The sequence below is a fragment of the Macrobrachium nipponense genome, chromosome 15 (genome assembly GCF_015104395.2).
Source record: "Macrobrachium nipponense isolate FS-2020 chromosome 15, ASM1510439v2, whole genome shotgun sequence".
NCBI classification, from domain to species: domain Eukaryota; kingdom Metazoa; phylum Arthropoda; class Malacostraca; order Decapoda; family Palaemonidae; genus Macrobrachium; species Macrobrachium nipponense.
In genome coordinates this window covers 29,246,440-29,265,331 of record NC_087208.1, presented here as the reverse complement: position 1 = coordinate 29,265,331, position 18,892 = coordinate 29,246,440, and the positions used below count along the sequence as shown (strand labels likewise).

General features: G+C 39.9%; 1 protein-coding gene and 1 pseudogene across 3 annotated transcripts in view; both read left to right on the top strand.

Annotated features, from left to right (window-relative positions):
- LOC135227061 (CXXC motif containing zinc binding protein-like) overlaps positions 1 to 18,892 on the top strand; it is a 62,954-nt gene that overhangs the window by 38,984 nt on the left and 5,078 nt on the right. The window lies entirely within an intron of this gene.
- Positions 5,182 to 5,303, top strand: LOC135195126 (5S ribosomal RNA; annotated as a pseudogene).

The following is an 18,892-nucleotide window of genomic DNA, read 5'->3' as shown; positions in this document are numbered from 1 at the left end:
CCTTTATTTTGCAAGAAATTGGAAGTCTCTAGCGTAATATTTCGATTTATGGTGAAATTTTGACAAAAACTTTTTCCTTACGTCCGCGCGGTAACTTCCGAAAAAATCAGAAATTTTTTCGTCTGATTGTCGTAATGTTTGCACCGTTTTATATTAGCCGTTACATAAAGTTTTATATATATGAAAATGTGCGCAATTTCATGTAAATTCAACAAAAAACAACCCATGGTTGTAGCTTTTATCAGTTTTGAAATATTTTCATATAAATAACGATGTGCCAAAATTTCAGCCTTTGGTCAACTTTGACTCGACCGAAATGGTTGAAAACCCCAATTGTAAGCTAAAAATCTTACATTCTAGTAATATTCAATCATTTACCCTCATTTTGCAACAAATTGGAAGTCTCTAGCACAATATTTCAATTTTAGAAAAAACTTTTTCCTACTTCCACGCGGTAACTGCCGAAAAAATCAGACATTTTTTCGTCTGATTGTCGTAATGCTTGCACCGTTTTATATTAGCTGTTACATAATGTTTTATATATGAAAATGTGCACAATTTTATGTAGAATACAACTAAAAATAACCCGTGGTTGTAGCTTTTATCAGTTTTGAAATACTTTCATATAAATAACAATGTGCCAAAATATCAACCTTCGGTCAACTTTGACTCGACCAAAATGGTAGAAAAATGTAATTGTAAGCTAAAACTCTTACATTCTAGTAATATTCAATCATTTACCTTCATTTTGCAACAAATTGGAAGTCTCTAGCACAATATTTTGATTTATGGTGAATTTATGAAGAAAAACTTTTTCCTTACGTCTGCGCGGTAACTCTTCCGAAAAAATCAGAAATTTTTGGTCCGATTGTCGTAATGTTTGCACCGTTTTATATTAGCTGTTGCATAAAGTTTTATATATGAAAATATGCACAATTTCATGTAGAATACAACAAAAAACAACCCATGGTTGTAGCTTTTATCAGTTGTAATATTTTTATATAAATAACGATAGAAAAAATTCGACCTTCGGTCAACTTTAACTCTACTGAAATGGTCGAAAACTGCAATTGAAATGGTCGAAAACTGCAATTGTAAGCTACAACACTTACAGTCTAGTAATATTCAATCAATTACCTTCATTTTGCAACAAACGGGAAGTCTCTAGCACAATATTTCGATTTATGGTGAATTTTTGAAAAGTACGTTTTTTTTACGTCCATGCGTTGCGAATTCGTGCATCATATTGTGGTAATATTTTCTCTGTGTTGCTTTGATCATTTTACAATTTGTTATATACCAAAATCATCGCAATGTAGTGTACAATACAATGAAAAAATAATTAACTCATTAGCTTTAACCGTTTTGCTCACAGTGCGATTTGTATACAATTATATATGAAATTTTTTTTGTGCAGTCATATATTCCAATATTTATATAAGATAATGATTTTTTTTTTCTGATGGTTGCATGCTAAACTTGAGGCAATGACAAAAAAAGTAGCCAAAAATTACCTCTTAATCTTTAAAATTAAGCGTGTTGGGATTTTTTAAAAAAAACTTTTTCCGCTTCGGCGCTCACTCGCGAACGCCGCGGCCATACGGGAGACACTTTCGGAAATACCAGCTTGGCGTTTAAGGGTTAAAAAATAAAGTTAGGCAAAATCTACCAGCAATCAGTAATGTTTGCACTGCACACATTAGTCACAGGGGTTACAGGAAGTTAGCAATTAGGCACCTAACAATTGTCATTAATTAATCATATCTCAGAAACTATTAATAATTAGCAAATGGGAAGATGGGGGTGTTTTGAACTCCCATCATTGTGTATGACATATCTATGGGGTTTCATAGTACCACTTAGATCTACCATTTTTATATTTACAGAAGCAGCAGTTGTAAAAGAAACCAAGGAAATAAAGCTGCATATGAATAATTTAATGTGCCTGGAATATTAGTAGTTGTAGGAGGTGGCCAACCAGCTGTGGGATTTGCCTTTGAAATGGCTCCCTTGCTAGTGTTATTCCTCCCATGTGTTTTTCTTTTAAGTGTTTTGTCCCTGCAGTACTATAAATTCTTTGCTGATCCCACCATTTACAGTCCGGTCCTGAAATATGCATGATCAGATTGTGCGATTCCCCTTTTATGCGGTTGCTAGTTCTCAAAAATAGATTTTCTGTATCTGCAAAGCCGTTCAAAGTGTGCGAGTCACGCGCTGCAAAACATACCCAATCTATTGTCTTTTCAAGTATTTTAGGTGGGCGGAGGAGGGGGGGTTTGCTGGTATCTGAGAGAAGGGGTGGGGGAATGTGAGAGAAAGATTTCCTGCTCAGCCATTAGCTAAGACGGATGGCTCTGCCTCACACATTTGTGTCGTCATAGCGCAGTATGTATGAATGATTTGTATCATTATCATCGCCATACATATTATTCAGATCTGCGAAGTGTATTCTGATCATCCGCATCATGTATGCATCTGCCTAGAAGTCGAAGAGGAAGACCTATTTTCTCGAAACTAAAAAGCTTGTCCTTGAGTTAAAGATGAAGGAAAGAGCAACTTCCATTTTGGCAGCAGTCAACAACTTGAAATCCATCATTGCTGAACATGAAGTAAGAATTTTTTTTTTTTTGTCAAGGTTAACTTGTTTTGACTAACTTTTGGCATTTGATCATTTATTTTTTTCTATTGTTGAAATAGATTTTGATGAAAATGATTAGTAAAAGTGATTAACAGAGAAGCAGATACCTCAGAGAGAGAGAGACTTTTCAAACAAGGAATTGTAATTTCATATCAAATTTTGAATTTTCATTAGTTCTTTTTTTATCATAGAATAAATTTAGATGAAAACGATTACATAGTGAACGTGACGGACAAAGAAACTGAGAGGCGCTCATAACCTAGTTTGTTAGGCCTAATGGGAATGAAGACACGCATGATCCGCCAGTTCCCGAAACCTCAAATGGTTCACAAAGCCTTCCTTCAGCAGAAGAACTCTTCACGGAGGATGAGATAGAGGAGTTTGAAGGTTTTTTGGCAAAGGATAGATAGAGGAAATTCCATCCAAAAGTTTTTTTTTTTAAAGGAAATGACTATCGTACAGTACACTTACACCCAATGGTGACAGTGTTTACATGTGGTAGTTTTCACCATCCTGGCTGTAATTTTAAAATTTTTCAAGTTACCTATTAAAACCTTTTTGTTTTATTTATCTATAAGAACAATTTCATATTAGAAAAAAATTACAGATTAGTAGTACATAGAAAGTATTGAAAATGGGTAGTATAAAAGTTTGACTGGGTAACTTGCCATTTGCCGTGGCCCTAATGGAATTATTCCCATAAGGTATGTATATCAAAATCTGCGATTTTCCAGTTCTGCGAAGCCGTGGATCAACCGAATTCTCACATATTTAGGTACCATACTATATTTTGTATGCTTCCTGCTTTCACTTTAAAAGAAAATTATGAATTTACCTTAATTGAATGGACAAAAGAAAATTATGAATTTACCTTAATTGAATGGACAAAAACGGTTTGATGGCTTATATCCAGAACAAGATGGTTGTGGCTCCTCTACAGTGTCGTCATCATCATCATCATCAGAAAATGATTCCCTAAGGGGATGATGGTGGCTGAGTATCACTTAAAGGTGGATATTTTTCTTTTGTCAGAAACGTAAGCAGTACAACGCCAAGCTTTTTTATCCTCTGAACTTATACTGCTTATTACACTCCAAACATTTCACTGTTGCAGGTAACACTTCATGTTGCCTTAAAAAATCAATGCATTTAGATTCATTTTCATAAAAATTGTGAATTGACTGAAAATAATCTAAATTACTGGAACATAAACTGGACATATCTTCACTCCATGATAGCCTTGAACCAAATGACACTGGAAAAGTCTGACACCCGTAAGATATTCCCCAGGTCACGTGACTCCTACACATACGTCGTAACTAACCACAGTGCAATTTTAATGGAAAAAACCTCGCATCAGAATATCTATGCAATTCTAAAGAAAAACAAACTTGCATCAAAGCAGACTGTGTCAGTGGGTATGTGCAAGTACCTCCATAATATGATGCAGCCTCTCAAAATCCTGGACGAGGTGCTTCCTGAAGAAGGTGAAGAGGCACTCTCAGAAGAGATACAACTCCTCTACGTCTTTGCTGTACAGTCTATCTTCATTGTCTTTCATCAGATTGCACAAATAATATCATCATCTATAATCAACGTTCATCACCAGTAAGTACCCATATGATTTAATATCATTTTTATAATATTTAATGCTACACATTACATATACGTACAGTAAATACGTAATATGAAAATACAGAATATTGCTGTAAAAAAAAATTCACATCCGCGAATAGTGGGGACCCATGAATGATTTTATAGATATGTTCCACAGAAAAACCCGCTAATGAGAAATTCCTCCCGCGAATAATTTTTAGGTGGATTTCACAGAAAAATCCACAAATCCAGAGGCCGTGATTACTGGGTGTCCACTGTATAACAGTTCACCGTCACTTGTCTGACATTTTAAGTCTGCTCAAGAAAGATCCCTCTTCTAAAATGGGACCCTAGGAGTTCGGGCCCCTCTTCTAAAACAGGACTTTAGGAGTTCATTGCTGTCACCTGTGTATGAATTCAGAAGAGGATGTTTTGGATTAGGCTCACCTCTGATTGCTTATGCAGTGTTATTGAAGAACTTGCTACATAACTTCCCAAGTTTCTTCACTCCATTGGCCCCTCCTACACTAGCTTTGTTTTTTCACAACGGATAAGCCTACAGACAACAGACTACCGAAAATAATACTTTATCCTTTGGTGAAGAAAGCTGTCGGTGAATTGGATAGTTGGCTAGTTGAGAAAATAGAGCAGGGGAATTTTTCATTTTGCTATCCCCCTTCTCGTTTTGAGCAGTGTCTAAGAGACTCATCGCGCAGGTTGGTTTTCAACCTAGTCAGACTGATGTTTTCCTCTAAAGAGATTGATCATCTTAAAAATGAAAACCTCTTCAGGATTTTTGAGGTTTTGAGTTGCTTGGTGAGAGCATTGGGCCAGAAAATCAACAATATTCCCTAATACCGGAAGACATACCAACTGATTGGTTGAACATCCTTTCATGTGCAGATAAGGGAATATGGGATGGATTTTAAAGAGTTGGCATTGCTCTAGCCAATGGCCATACCACCAAGTTGGAAGCACCGCTGCTTGTCCGATCAGCGAAGTTAAGCAATTTTGGGTCTGGTCTGTACTTGGATAGGTAACTGCCTGGGAACACCAGATGCTGTTGATGCACCCTAGGTATCATGAAAAAGAGGGTGCTCTGGTGCTCTTTTATGAGAAAGAATGTCACTTCTTCACTGAAGTCAGTACTTTTATATTCTCCTCTCGACCTTCAACTATTCCCTAGTTTGACGGTGAGTGATATCTTTTGGAACTGTGAAAGAACACTCAAAAGCTTCTCACTCGTTCTTCTAGATGCCAGGGATCTGAACTGCAAACACCAGAAGTGTTTCTCCCCTTCAAACTTAGCCCTTTCGAGGTATCAGAACCAGAGCCCAGTCTAGACCGCAATCGATTTCATTTCTCAACAACCTTTTTAAGAGTTATCAACTAAGCGTCTTCCCGAATGTGAGGATCATGTCCTTCATGCGCCCATAGAAGCAAGGTTTCTGCATTTTTGGAAGGAGTGCAGCAAAAGGGGAGAGGAGGAATGCATAGTGTCAGTTTTTCCATTTAAGGAGACTTCACATAAGAACTCTTCAGTTTTAACTGAGGGCCAGTTGGGACAGGAAAACACACCCAGATACATGTTTTTATAACATCACAAGTATAAAAGAGGATATACTTTAGTGGATATAATAGGCAAACTTTCTCAAGTGAAATCTGTCTCCATTGAGCCCCAACCTTGGTTGGGGAGCCCCTTTTGGGAAACCACATTTCGGGACAATACTCCAAAGAACAGAGACACTGGTTCATCAATCTGAAAGAGATGACAGCCATGTGACTGGGTCTATAGCATTTGTATCGTTAGTCTACGGCCAAGTAGTGAAAGTACACTCATAGTTGGACAACATCAAGACCAAGTTGGTAACCAGGTTTATCCAGGGCAGACTCAACGTCCTTGTGTATGGGTTGAGCTGTCTCAAGTAGGTAAAGTGTGTATTCACGCACTCCGAATTCGCGGACTCGCATATTCACAGATTTCTCTCTGGAACGTATACCCCCATTATTCCCGGAAATTTCCCCTGTTCACGGTATTTTTCTATGAGAAATATCCACAAATTCCTTTCTTTTTTTTTCTATAAAATGGACTTTTTGTGTTAAAACTATAAAAAACTAGGTTTAAACATTTTCAGTGGGTTTTTCTTGAGTTTTAACTAACAAAATAGGCAGTTTTAAATATTTTTATAGGGGGCTCAACTATTCACGAATTCTAGCCATTCAGCAGGGTTTGCTACGCATCCCCCACAAATACTGGAGGAACACTGTACTCCCCACAGAATGGACTCTTCATCTTCAGGTGTGAAAGGATCTTTGAAAACTGGGGTAGACCTCTTGTAGACATAAAAAATTATTGCCTCCAAATTTTTTATCATCAGTCTCAGACCCTGTAGCTTGGGTGATGGAAATATCAGGCCATAAAATGATTCTAGGTCCCTAAAATCTTCTCTGGTGCCCAGTCAAAAACCTGTCTTGTGCCATATCTAGGAATGGACTAGCGTTTTTCCTTAAAGATTTGAAAAATGAAGCCCATGCGCAAGTTGGAGGAGTCGTCTTAACATCAGTAAGAGCTAAAATTCATGAAATCAGATCGTTCACCATGTCATTGTCCTTCAGACACATATTGGAAGTGTACATCGGTTTTTTGTATTCATTATATGAAAGACATGAAGTGTTATTCGATAATTGTAGTGTTTTAGCACCATTGTCCGTAGCTGGCAAGGTGTTGGGTGAGGAAACGTAGGAAGCCTTTCTTTGTTCCTATACGATATACAAACCCTTGGTCCTTTACATAAGGAATTACTTGGCATAGCTGGAATTACAGCTGTTAAATTCTTGAACAAGGTGGTTAGGCAGTAACTACCATGTGGCAGGCGGGTAGGACAGCCTAACCTGGATGTAAACACTCTACTTGCCTTCGGCCGTCTTCCGATGAAGATGTGTGTTTGTGAGCTCTTGCTGACTGGCCGTTGATCATTTTTCCGGTGGGATCTTTCTTGTTTATTTTTGTTTTTTAAATATACTGTGTTTGATATTAATATTAAATTAAATTAATATGCAAACCCACTTTTTGTGATAGCCTTATAGCTGCCTTTCTACTTTGTGTTAAGGGTTGGCAGCAAAGGTATGCCAACATCTTTATTATATACATTCTTTCACCCTTAAAGTGAGAACGAGACATGTATTCATCCGAAATTACGCTTACGCTTTGGGAATTACCAAGGGGAATTTCAGAGGTTTGTCCTTTGTTTTGTTTTTTCTAGTAATTTCTCTTCTCTTTCATCCTTTCACCAGCTATCGGACAAAGGTAGAAGAGGGGGCATGTGGTGTTGGTGTTTGGGGGATTTCCTCTCACTTCGGAGGGTGGTGCCCTTGGATGCGAGAGGAGTATCCTTATTACTTTAAATAATTTTTCTTTATTTTACAGACTAACAGTTGTGATTGTGTTTACAGCAGTATTGGTTGGATAGCTCTTTGTATTGGTTATCCTAACCTTGGAATTGTACCTGTGACTCGTAGCATGTTGTGATACTGATCCTCGAGTGTGTGTACTGATCCCCTGGTTGTAATCATATTCATTTACCACTCCTACCCTAGAGTTACGTCACTGGACGAAGCTTTCACCGCTGCCCCTGTGATGATTAACTATTCCTGATGGTAGAAGTCCCGCAGAATTTGGAGAAATCAAAGAGAAAGACAGTTTGTCAAGTGTCGTCATCCTCCTCTTCGAGATCATCATAATTTCATAAGTCTCCACCCCTTCGACTCCTAAGGTTCCTTGCCGTAGAAGGAGAAGGTAGTCTCCCCCCAAGAAGTTATGGAGGAGTTATGGAGTTCCATTTGACAACGTCTGTGAGAGAGAGAGAGAGAGAGAGAGAGAGAGAGAGAGAGAGAGAGAGAGAGAGAGAGAGAGAGAGTAATTGCTGTGTGGATAGTTAACGACTGTATTGGCTGTTAGTGAGTTCTGGCTGGGTTGTTTGCTGTTGGAGGTCTGTGTTTTGAGTGAGAGTTTTTGAGTCAGTTTTTAGTCAGAACTGGTGATGTTCAGTAGTGTCGGCAGCGGTCTGTGACGGATTTGAAGTCAGTTGAGTTTTTGTGTGTTATTGATTTGTTGTTTGCTTGTTGTAAAGTTAATGTTTTTTTTGCTTTGGAGTTGTTGTGCCTGTGCTGTTGTCTTTGTTGTTATTCTTTGGTGTTGTTAGTGGGTGTGTATGTTGCCTTTTGTGCTGTTGCTTTTTTTGTGTTGGTTGTGTTGTTTGTGCAGTGGTCTTGGGTTGTGATTGTTCCTTTTTTGTTGTTGTGTTGTTGAGTTGTGGTTGTGTTCCTTTTTTTGTTGTTGTGTTGGGTTGTGGTGTCGTGGTTCTTGGTTGTTGTTGTTGTTGTTGGTGTCCCAGTGACCTTAACCAGCGGACAGCACAGGATAGCCCGGAGTATCTGGAGTGTTGGTAAGTACGTGTGTTTTGTGTTGTTTTTGTTTTGTTTTGTTTTTTGTAGCTATAGGTCAATTGTCCTGCTGTATTTTGTTGTGTAAAGAAGAAAGTGTGACTGGGGTGGGTTGGGTAGCTGGAGTGATTAGGTTAATGTGGGGAGGGTTTTGCAACTTGTTTTTTTCTAGCTTGTGATCCCGCCACAAAGTCTCGTCACGGGACTTCTAAGGGTCTGTCTCCTCAGCTGAGGAGGCGGTTGGGTCTTCCGCTGGCTCTCCCATTCCTTCGGGAATGGGAACCGTCACGCTGTCCCCAAGGCCTAGCATGGGAGCCATAGAAGCGCAAAGCTGCTAGTCCTAGAGGTTCTGCCCCTAAGACTAGTTCCATGTCGGGCACTCGTTCGCGAGTCCCCGAGTGCACGTAATCTTCGGATTCACGTGCATCCAGAGTCATTGATGCTGAGTCCGCTCACCATACCATCATGACTTGGGCACTGGGTGGAAGAAAGGTGATCGCTCTCGCGGTGATTCCTCGGTTCCCAGGGTTGACGTGACAGTCCCGCAGGACCATGCACGCAGAGACTGGTAGAGGCTCCCCATCCAGTCCTCTTGAGAGGTTTTGGCCCTGACGAGGACTTGGATGAGTTGGAGGATGGTATCGGCTCTCTCCAGTCAGGTGCATGCCCAGCCCCACCCAGACGACGGTCACATCCACTCGACTGACCGGTCTCGGTGGTGGCAGACGCTTCGCCTGCCATACAAGTTTCGTAACCCTCCTTGGGGAAGCATTCTCTCCACTGCTGCTCCGTCAGGTCCTCCTTCCCAGGTCGCGCTGGGGCCTGCTGCTTCGGCAGCCAACGCAGCCCCATCCTGGATGGGAGAACCTTTGCTGTCCTGAAGAAGTTGGCGAAGAAGAAGAAGGTGTCGTCGTCATCTTTTTCGTCTTCGTCGTTGTCTTCTGCCCCTTTTCCACTTCTCCTTCCAAGGCTCCCGAACTGAGGAAGAAGAGGGAGGTCTCCCCCCCGCAGAAGTCTCACACAGAGACTTCTAAGGGCCTGTCTCATCGTCCCAGTGAGACAGGCTGGCCTTCCGCTGGTCATCCCATTCCTTCGGGAATGGGGCCCATCTCTCCTTCCCATAGAAGTACCAGCCACTGCTAGTACCTCTGCTCCTGGCTCTAGAGGTTCCACCTCTGGACCAGGAACCGTCTCGGTCGCTCGCCAGCGAGCGTCACCGAGTGTACGGTCCCGTGCAGCCATGGTCCGGGCCTCTGAGTACATTCACCGCCAGGACCCAGGCACGGGGCGGAAGGATGGTAAGAGTCACCAGGTGACTCTCGCCAGACCGGCGATCACTGCTAGTGATCGCCCGGTACCCAGGGCAGACGTGACGGTCCCATCTGACAGTGCACAAGGTGAGACTGGGCAGAGGTCCCCCAGGTCCCCGGGAACAGCTTCGGCTGCTTCTGGGACCGTGATGTGTCATGAGGACGGTGCTCAGTCTCACTGCGTTGGTGGACGCTCCTAGTCGCCCTACCATCGGGGGACTGCATTCCTGGAGGGACCTTCAGGTCCTTACAGACATATATCCACGTTATTGAGGAAGGATCTTGCCCGTTTCTCCTCGATTACTACAGGAATCGAGGAGGGCCACCACCCAATGATTGTCTGACAAAATTTGGATGGTTTTGCAGAGTGCTGAAAATTCTTTAGAATTTCTAGCACTCTCTGAGTGTTTTTGTCTTCTAAGATCTGCAAACACTTGGGCAAGACCACGGTCCAGAGTTGGCGAGACGAGAATTCCTAATAATTATTACTACGATAATCAGGAATCTTGCCGAATGCTCGAATTCCTTGGAATTTCTGGCGTTTTGGAGTGTTTTGGTTTTCCTGTAATTTCCAAACACACTGTCGAGACAGACATTCCCTGTAATTGTTATTACGAACTCGGGAGTCTCACTAAGCCTTTAAAATTCCTTGCAATTTCTAGCGTTGGAAGGGTGATTTGGTTTTCTGAGATTTTCCAGGGGCTCGACCTGGATGGACCTGACGGTTCGTCGTCTCAGTACGCGGTCACCCCCGGGATACAGAGAAGAACGGGCAATAATAGTCAATCATCTTTTTTTTTTCCCCTTCACTTCTTGGTTATACCAGAATGAAAAAAGGAAATAAAAGGAGTTTGGTGGAGTTTACACCACGAAATTCAAACCCGAGAGACTGTTTTTGGTTCAATCCTAGGATCTTACCAAACATACGTCAATCCGTTCAGGATGGATAGTACTGAGAGTTTGAATGCCTCTCCAGTGCTGCTGTTTTGGGAACATCCAGTTCGGCTTGAACTAGTTGGCTTTAACTAGTTGGCTTTGGTATCCTGTTATCACCGTAGAAGTCTCCCTTCAGGGAAACTTCACCTTCTCTCTCTTCATTAGAGAATGAAGGAGGTCTGCTTCGAATCCTTATTCTTGTTCCTCGAATGAAAGAGAATTTAGGCTGGAGGTCGATGTACAGGAACCTACAAATATACTAAATATATTTCTCTTGCGACATGCTTCTGTTATCAGTTGAATTGTCCGAGTAGTAGGCACACAGCTGTAGTTTACGGATATGTGACCGAGACGAATAGTATCTTCTCTTAATTGACCTACGACGGCCTTGCAGGCCTCCCAAGAGTTACCAGTTTCGATTTTGTGATAATAGTGGTATTGTTTACCAACAGCACCACAGCATTTGCATTCACCGAATAGGAGGGTTTTCTCCCCTCCCATTTCGGTTAAAATGCAAATGCTCGAGCGTATCTTTTTTTGCGCTCAATGGTTCTAGCCATACACATTCCTTCATGGAATGGAATACCTGGCAACTCAGGATGACAAGTTTAGCAAGAGCTAGCGGTGTACGGCGCTGCCAGCCTGCCTCAGCCAGTACGGCTTGCTGTCCGAGATACTTCGATTGGTATTGTCTCTCCTCTGTCGAGGATTGATTACCGATTCGAATCTGCCCAGCAATCACAGACTTAGGTCTCTGGTTGGCTGGAATTCTCGCATACATGTATGACCATCACTCCTGCATCACATTTTGCTGTTGTGAGAATTTTCAGACAGATACATCTCACTAGACTCATTATCATCATTCTATTTAACTCACGGTAACAGAAGTCTGTAGCCTAACGCAGAATGATTTCTTTAGACAATCTGAGTTTGTCTTCTAATATACATTTCGTAATTCGTAAGGTGCAATTATTCTTTGTTCACCCCCGAATCATAAATGAATAACGGAAGACTTTGCCTGTTCCCCACCCTGCCAGCTCTGCTTCCAAGGTAAATAGAAATGTCCTCTCTGATCCAGCCCACCAGAAGCAGTTCTTCAGGCAGTACAATCCCTGTGTTTTCATTACTGAAGACGCTCCGCTTTCATTGCAAACTCCGACTTTCTCACCGAACAGCAATGAAATAGTGGTTTAGCTTTTTCAGTCCTCTGTAAAACAACAGGGATTAAAGCTGCCTTCACTGGTTGGTGTCATCAACGGGACTTTTTTCTGTTTAAAATCTTGAGTTTACTTCTCTCGATTCAACTGTGAAGATGTAGGTCCGCATTCACCTTAGTCTTTCACTTGCATGTAGTATTGTTTCTCCTAGTTGAGATTCAACTACTATGAGAATTTCTGTCTTGCCATCAGGGACCTCGGTCTCTAAAAGGCAATTGACTCATCTGCTGTGCTCATGCCTTGAGAGAATCATCATCTTGTCTCCCAACATCGGTGGGGAACAAGATAGACTACTGGTATGGTTGTTCTCGGCATAACCCTTCAAAAGGCAGGTGTCATGTTGTGACTACGTCTCGGATGCATGATGGCTCACTGAGCGCAGTCAGTTGGCAGCTGTTGAAGAGTCCAAGACCGTCATGAGCTACACTGTGGACTTTGTATTGGTTGATTTAGATCAGTCATTTAATTTGTCCTATTGCCGTATTGCTGTACCCATAAGGATTGACACCCATCATGGAGTGTCGGTGTCTTTATCCGCTGCGGACTGCCATTGCAGAAGTGTCCGATGACACGTCTTTCTCCGAGTCTTACGAGACCGTGAGAGACTTCTTTGCAGTTGTATAGTCTAGTGGATGGGTGCATTTCATCACTCCAAAGAATATGTCAGACAGGAAGGTAGATGAGGTGTAATTACGACCATATTTATATGTTTCTTCCTTCGGGCCTGCCCACATGTCCTTGGAACCTACTTTCCTTGGACCAGTGATGGATGCTTGCAGGTTGTGGTTGCTTACCCAGCTCCTTCAAGAGGACAAGTTGCATCTTGCCTATGGTGTGCAGTTCTAGAGGTAAGAATGCGAGAGTGACTGTGACTGGGCTCTCCACCTTCCCCACCTCGTGCTGCCACTCCTCTTCCTTCAGGTTGAGGATAGGACTCGAACTTACTCTGGCTGGTCAGGCGATTGATGTGGTAAGCTTACACATAGAACTTCCTTTCTATGTTTCTTATCAGAATCATAGAAGCAATCCCCCTCCTTCCTCTAGTAAGGGGAGGAAGGAGACTGGCAATAATGCAAACCCTTCCCAGAACTTTGCATAATGCCTCCGACTCCAAATATTCTTCACAGCTCATTTTCGGATGAGTTACGATTCCTCACTCATTTCGAAAAGGCCCAGAAGTCTGACTCTTGATCATGCAGCTCCTATACTCCGATCAAGTTGTCAGAGGCAAGGCACTCCTCCTCGCTCTTGCGACCAGGAGTAGCCCAGGTGTGTAGAACTCCAGTCAGTTCTAGAGGCTCACTCATATTCCTCCCACCAAACAGTGAGTCTGCCTTATGCAAAGGACTGAGGGTTTTGTATATTGTGTAGGAACAAATCACAATTTTTGAAAGTAAATTGTATTTTTCCTAACTATACAAACCTGAGGTCCTTTGCCCACCTCATGCCACCCCTCAATCTGAACCTGGGCCGAAAGGCAAAGTGGAGTGTTTACATCTGGGCAGGCTGGCCTACCCGCCTGCCACATAGTAGTTACTGCCTAACCACCCTGTTCAAGAATTTAATGGCCGTAATTCCAGCTACGCCGAAAGTAATTCCTTATGTAAAGGACCTCAGATTTGTATAATTGGGAAAAATACAATTTACTTTCAAAAATTGTGATTTCTATCTCTTTATATCATCACCTTGATATCAGGTGTTGAGTTCAAGGGGAGCCTGGGGGGTGTGTAGTGCTCAGAGCGCCCTCCATTCTTACTTTTAATGGTTTGATGTTGTTTTTATAGTTGCAGTAGGTGATTTATGTTTTTTCTGGTAATTTTTTTTTGTCAGTCTATGCCCAGGACAGGGGCAACTGACAGCTTGTATGTATTTGTTTGTATGGTGCTTTTACGTTGCATGGAACCAGTGGTTATTCAGCAACGGGACCAACGGCTTTATGGGACTTCCAAACCATGTCAAGAGTGAACTTCTATCACCAGAAATACACATCTCTCACCCCTCAATGGAATGGCGGAGAATCAAACCCGCAACCACCAAGGTGGGATGCTAATACCATACCAACCACGCCGCTGAGGTGCTTGACAGCTTGTATGCTTTGTAGTCACCAGATTCATCTCTGGCCTGTTAGCCTCACCCCATATAGATGAGATAAGCACCAACCAAAGACAGTATCTACCTGCAGCAGCTCTCTTATCAGATAAGGAATAACAAGCATTGTTTCAATGCTGTTACATATTTTTTAAGCTCTTAAGTCATTATCATTAATAATGTTTGGAGTAGAATCTAGCTATATCCCACCTCCAAGTCAATTTGGGATTCAGAAATGTAATTACCTGGTAATTTACATATTTATATATGAAAATGAAATTTTTAAATATTTTATATACGTACCAAGTATTTACGAATCATAGCCCTCCCTCCTCCCTGCATATGAGAAAAGGGCAGAAACAATTGACTACTTGCTAGAGTTGTTCCTCTCTTACCATGAAAGTGGGCGGGGCAAATATCTATACTTACACCTACACTAGCGCTACCATGATTTTCAAGTTTTTTAAGCTGGCAGAGAGTGAAATTGTAAGCAATGTAATTACTTGCTAATTTAAATATATATTTCTATATATATATATATATATATATATATATATAGATATAATATATATAATATATATATATATATATTATATAAATAAAGATATATGCCACGAAGGAAAAATAAACGAATGAGGATCTGCAAGATCTTTCGACTGTAAACCGTCCTTTACTCGAGCAGAGACTGACAAAGATACGGGAAAAGACAATACAAGAAGATTCGTATAACTGACAGCTAGGGATTATAAAGAGATTAGTACCTAGAATCCGACACAGCTGGAAGATGAAAATCCTTCCCAAACAAGCATAAACAATGGGTGCAATTAAAGGTTTAAGACAATCATCTCAGATACAAGGTCCAGACAATTAAAGGATTATAGGTGACAGCTATTCAGAACTTGGTAAACAAAACCATATTCACAATACATGACAGACATACATTACAACAAAAATAATAACTCTAAGGCAACTGATTTTTATTTAAGTCAGTAATTATATCTTTGAGGTCATTCTTAAACATGTTACAGATACAAGGGTCTAAATGAAAAAGGCCACGACTAACATTGAAATTACAATGAAAAGTAAGTTGTATTAAAGCAGATTCTAAAAGATTTCGTGATAAGACATCTCTTGACTTTGCAATTACTGAACTATCATCCCACTTTATTCGGTGGTTGTTTTCACTTAAATGAATGAAAATTGCATTGGATTTTTGCCCAGTTTTCACAGAATATTTATGCTGGCTTAGCCTTACTTCTAGGCCTTTGCTGGACTGTACCGAGATAAAAAATGAGGGACAATCCATACATGGAATTTTATATATTATGTTGTTGCTTTCTCTGGGGCCATTTTTTATTAACATTCCTTTTAGTGTGTTATTATAGGAAAAAACAAGGTTGACATTAAAAGCTTTTAACAATGATTTAATGGTTTCAAATCCATTAAAATAAGTCAAACAGAGAATGTTCTTAGAATTTTCTTTCTGCGTGTTACTTACACATAAAACTTTTTGCGGGCTTTATTATAACAAATGTCTAATATATGTGAAGGATAGCATAAATCTTTCCCTATTTTTCTTATGTATTCAATTTCTTGATCCAAATATTGTGGACTGACAATGCGCAATGCTCGTAAAAACATAGAGGAAAAAATTGATATTTTTATGTTAAGATGGTGGCCTGAGAAGAAATGAACATAAGTTAAGTTGTTGGTCGGTTTCCTATAAATACTGAATTTACATTGAAATGGTTCTCTATGTATCAAAACATCTAAGAAAGGGAGGCAATTGTCTTTTTCTAATTCTAGAGTAAACTTAATCGATGGTACCTGGTTATTTAATTTAGAGAGTAAATCATTTACATCAATACCGACAGAAGAACAGCTAAACAATCATCGTAATGATACCACTTTACAGGAATATAAATTATATTAGGTAGGTAGCGTTTTTCAAAGAATTCCATGTACAGGTTTGAGAGTAGTGGTGATAAAGGATTTCCCATTGCCATGCCAAATATTTGTTGATAAAATTCACCATTGAATATAAACTTACAATCACATATGCACAGACTCGTGAGTGAAATAATGTGACTTATAGGTAGAGGTAATTCATGCTGAGTTAGTTCATTACTAAGATATTCTAAAATAAGAGTCTATAGGGACTTTAGTAAAAAGAGAACATACATCAAAACTAACGAATCTTTTTAAGATCGGTCAAACTTTTCTTATAGCGAGCAGGGAAGTTACTTTCATGCTTAACACTAGCAGCTCCATAAACAATACCTTTAATCATGTCAACATGATTTTGAGGAAGATCACAAGATTTTTCAAATTTACTTAGGGATGACGCAATCATTAAAGCAGAAGGTCTACTTGTTACAAAGAAAGATAAACCATATCCAAGCGCACTCACAACATTTTCACTTATTTGTTTACTAGATAAGTTAACAACACAATCTTGACGTGCACAATTAGTCCAATCACTGCTATCAATAAGATTTTTTAGTTTTCTGTCTCATTTCCTTTTCAGGGCATCTGTAGTCCTACGTAGTTTTTCGTAAATTTCCCGTCGCAGCGAGTCCTTCCAATCAGCCGGGATGGAATGATTGAAAGAGATCCTTGTTCTTTCCAGTTCCTTGAATTTTTCCTTCTCTTCTTGCTTGGCGGCTGCTATGTTCTGTTTCAACATCATGGCACTAAATTCATTGAATGGGTGATTGTCATACCTTCTTAGACGGCGTGGCAGCAAGGATTTAGGGAGCACTTGTTCAGAAAGGCACTTCTTCAAGAACTTAAGACGAATTCTGGTTGAATGTGCAGCCACAAGAGACTTGGAGAAGGTAGTGACGACACATCTCAAAAGAGGAAACAGGATAGCGAAAGTAAACGTGGCCCTCATTATGTATAACTGAATCACGAAAGTTAGGAACGTGATAAATCCATAAATAAAGATATATGCCACGAAGGAAAAATAAACGAATGAGGATCTGCAAGATCTTTCGACGTAAAAGTCCTTTACTGAGCAAAGAGACTGTGACAAAGATACGGGAAAAGACAATACAAGAAGATTCGTATAACTGACAGCTAGGGATTATAAAGAGATTAGTACCTAGAATCCGACACAGCTGGAAGATGAAAATCCTTCCCAAACAAGCATAAACAATGGGTGCAATTAAAGGTTTAAGACAATCATCTCAGATACAAGGTCCAGACAATTAAAGGATTATAGGTGACAGCTATTCAGAACTTGGTAAACAAAACCATATTCACAATACATGGCAGACATACATTACAACAAAAATAACAACTCTAAGTAAGCAACTGATTTTATTTTTATTTAAGTCAGTAATTATATCTTTGAGGTCATTCTTAAACATGTTACAGATACAAGGGTCTTAAATGAAAAAGGCCACGACCTAACATTGAAATTACAATGAAAAGTAAGTTGTATTAAAGCAGATTCTAAAAGATTTCGTGATAAGACATCTCTTGACTTTGCAATTACTGAACTATCATCCCACTTTATTCGGTGGTTGTTTTCACTTAAATGAATGAAAATTGCATTGGATTTTTGCCCAGTTTTCACAGAATATTTATGCTGGCTTAGCCTTACTTCTAGGCCTTTGCTGGACTGTCCGAGATAAAATGAGGGACAATCCATACATGGATTTTATAGATATAGTTGTTTTGCTTTCTCTGGGGCCATTTTTTTATTAACCTCTTCATTACCGAAAGTTTGTTTGGAGGTAGGTGGGTACCACCATTCAAGTCTACTACACCGCACCGGGTGCATAAAGGTGGTACGCGTAGTACCACCAAAACTCCTCTTTCAGATAGGGACTTCCAATCATTCTGTAATTCGGTTTGAAGAGTTTGGAGCAAAATAAACAGTATGACACGATGCCAGACGTATGATGAACCCAAAAAAAAATATTATTATTGCTTATAGTATGTTTAGGTGACAGATGAACTGCGTCTCAACAAAAAATCACAAACCAGACAAGCGTAAACATGTAATAACTTCTACCCAAGTAAAAAACCAGTTGTATCATCATTTACTGTATTTATTTATTTATTACATTACATTTTTACAAAATACAAAAGATATGAACACCAGATAAATGAAGGTAGAAATAAAGCCTTATAGTAACTTTATATATATAAAAAAACCAAACCACAGAAAAAAGCGATTTTTTCTGAGGACAAGAAACTTGAAAAATTAGTTTAGATACCCCTGATGCCCCTAAAGTTGTTTTCTGTGATGAAACTAATCATTTTAAAAACACGTAAAAAAAAAGAGAAAATGACATTGACCAATTTTTGAAAGATATACTATAAAATTTGCGATTTCCATATTTATTGGCGGGGCTTTCGCTTTAGTTTTTGCTCTTTTTTTTGTTTGTTATTACGTGCTTATTTACGGTTCTATTTTGATAATACTTTATGTGCATGTTCCAGGTGCGATATACCAACATTCTGTAAGACCGAATTTCTATTCAAGACCGTAGTTTTCTCACCGACCACCAGTGTCCCTTGTACAAGGGACACTGAGTTTCACATTTTTTTTTTTTCATAAAATCATTTATTTTCCCTGTAGGATGATAAAACTAACAGAGAATATGCGTTATTATAGTGCTAATAATACCTGATAATTTCATTAGCCTGTC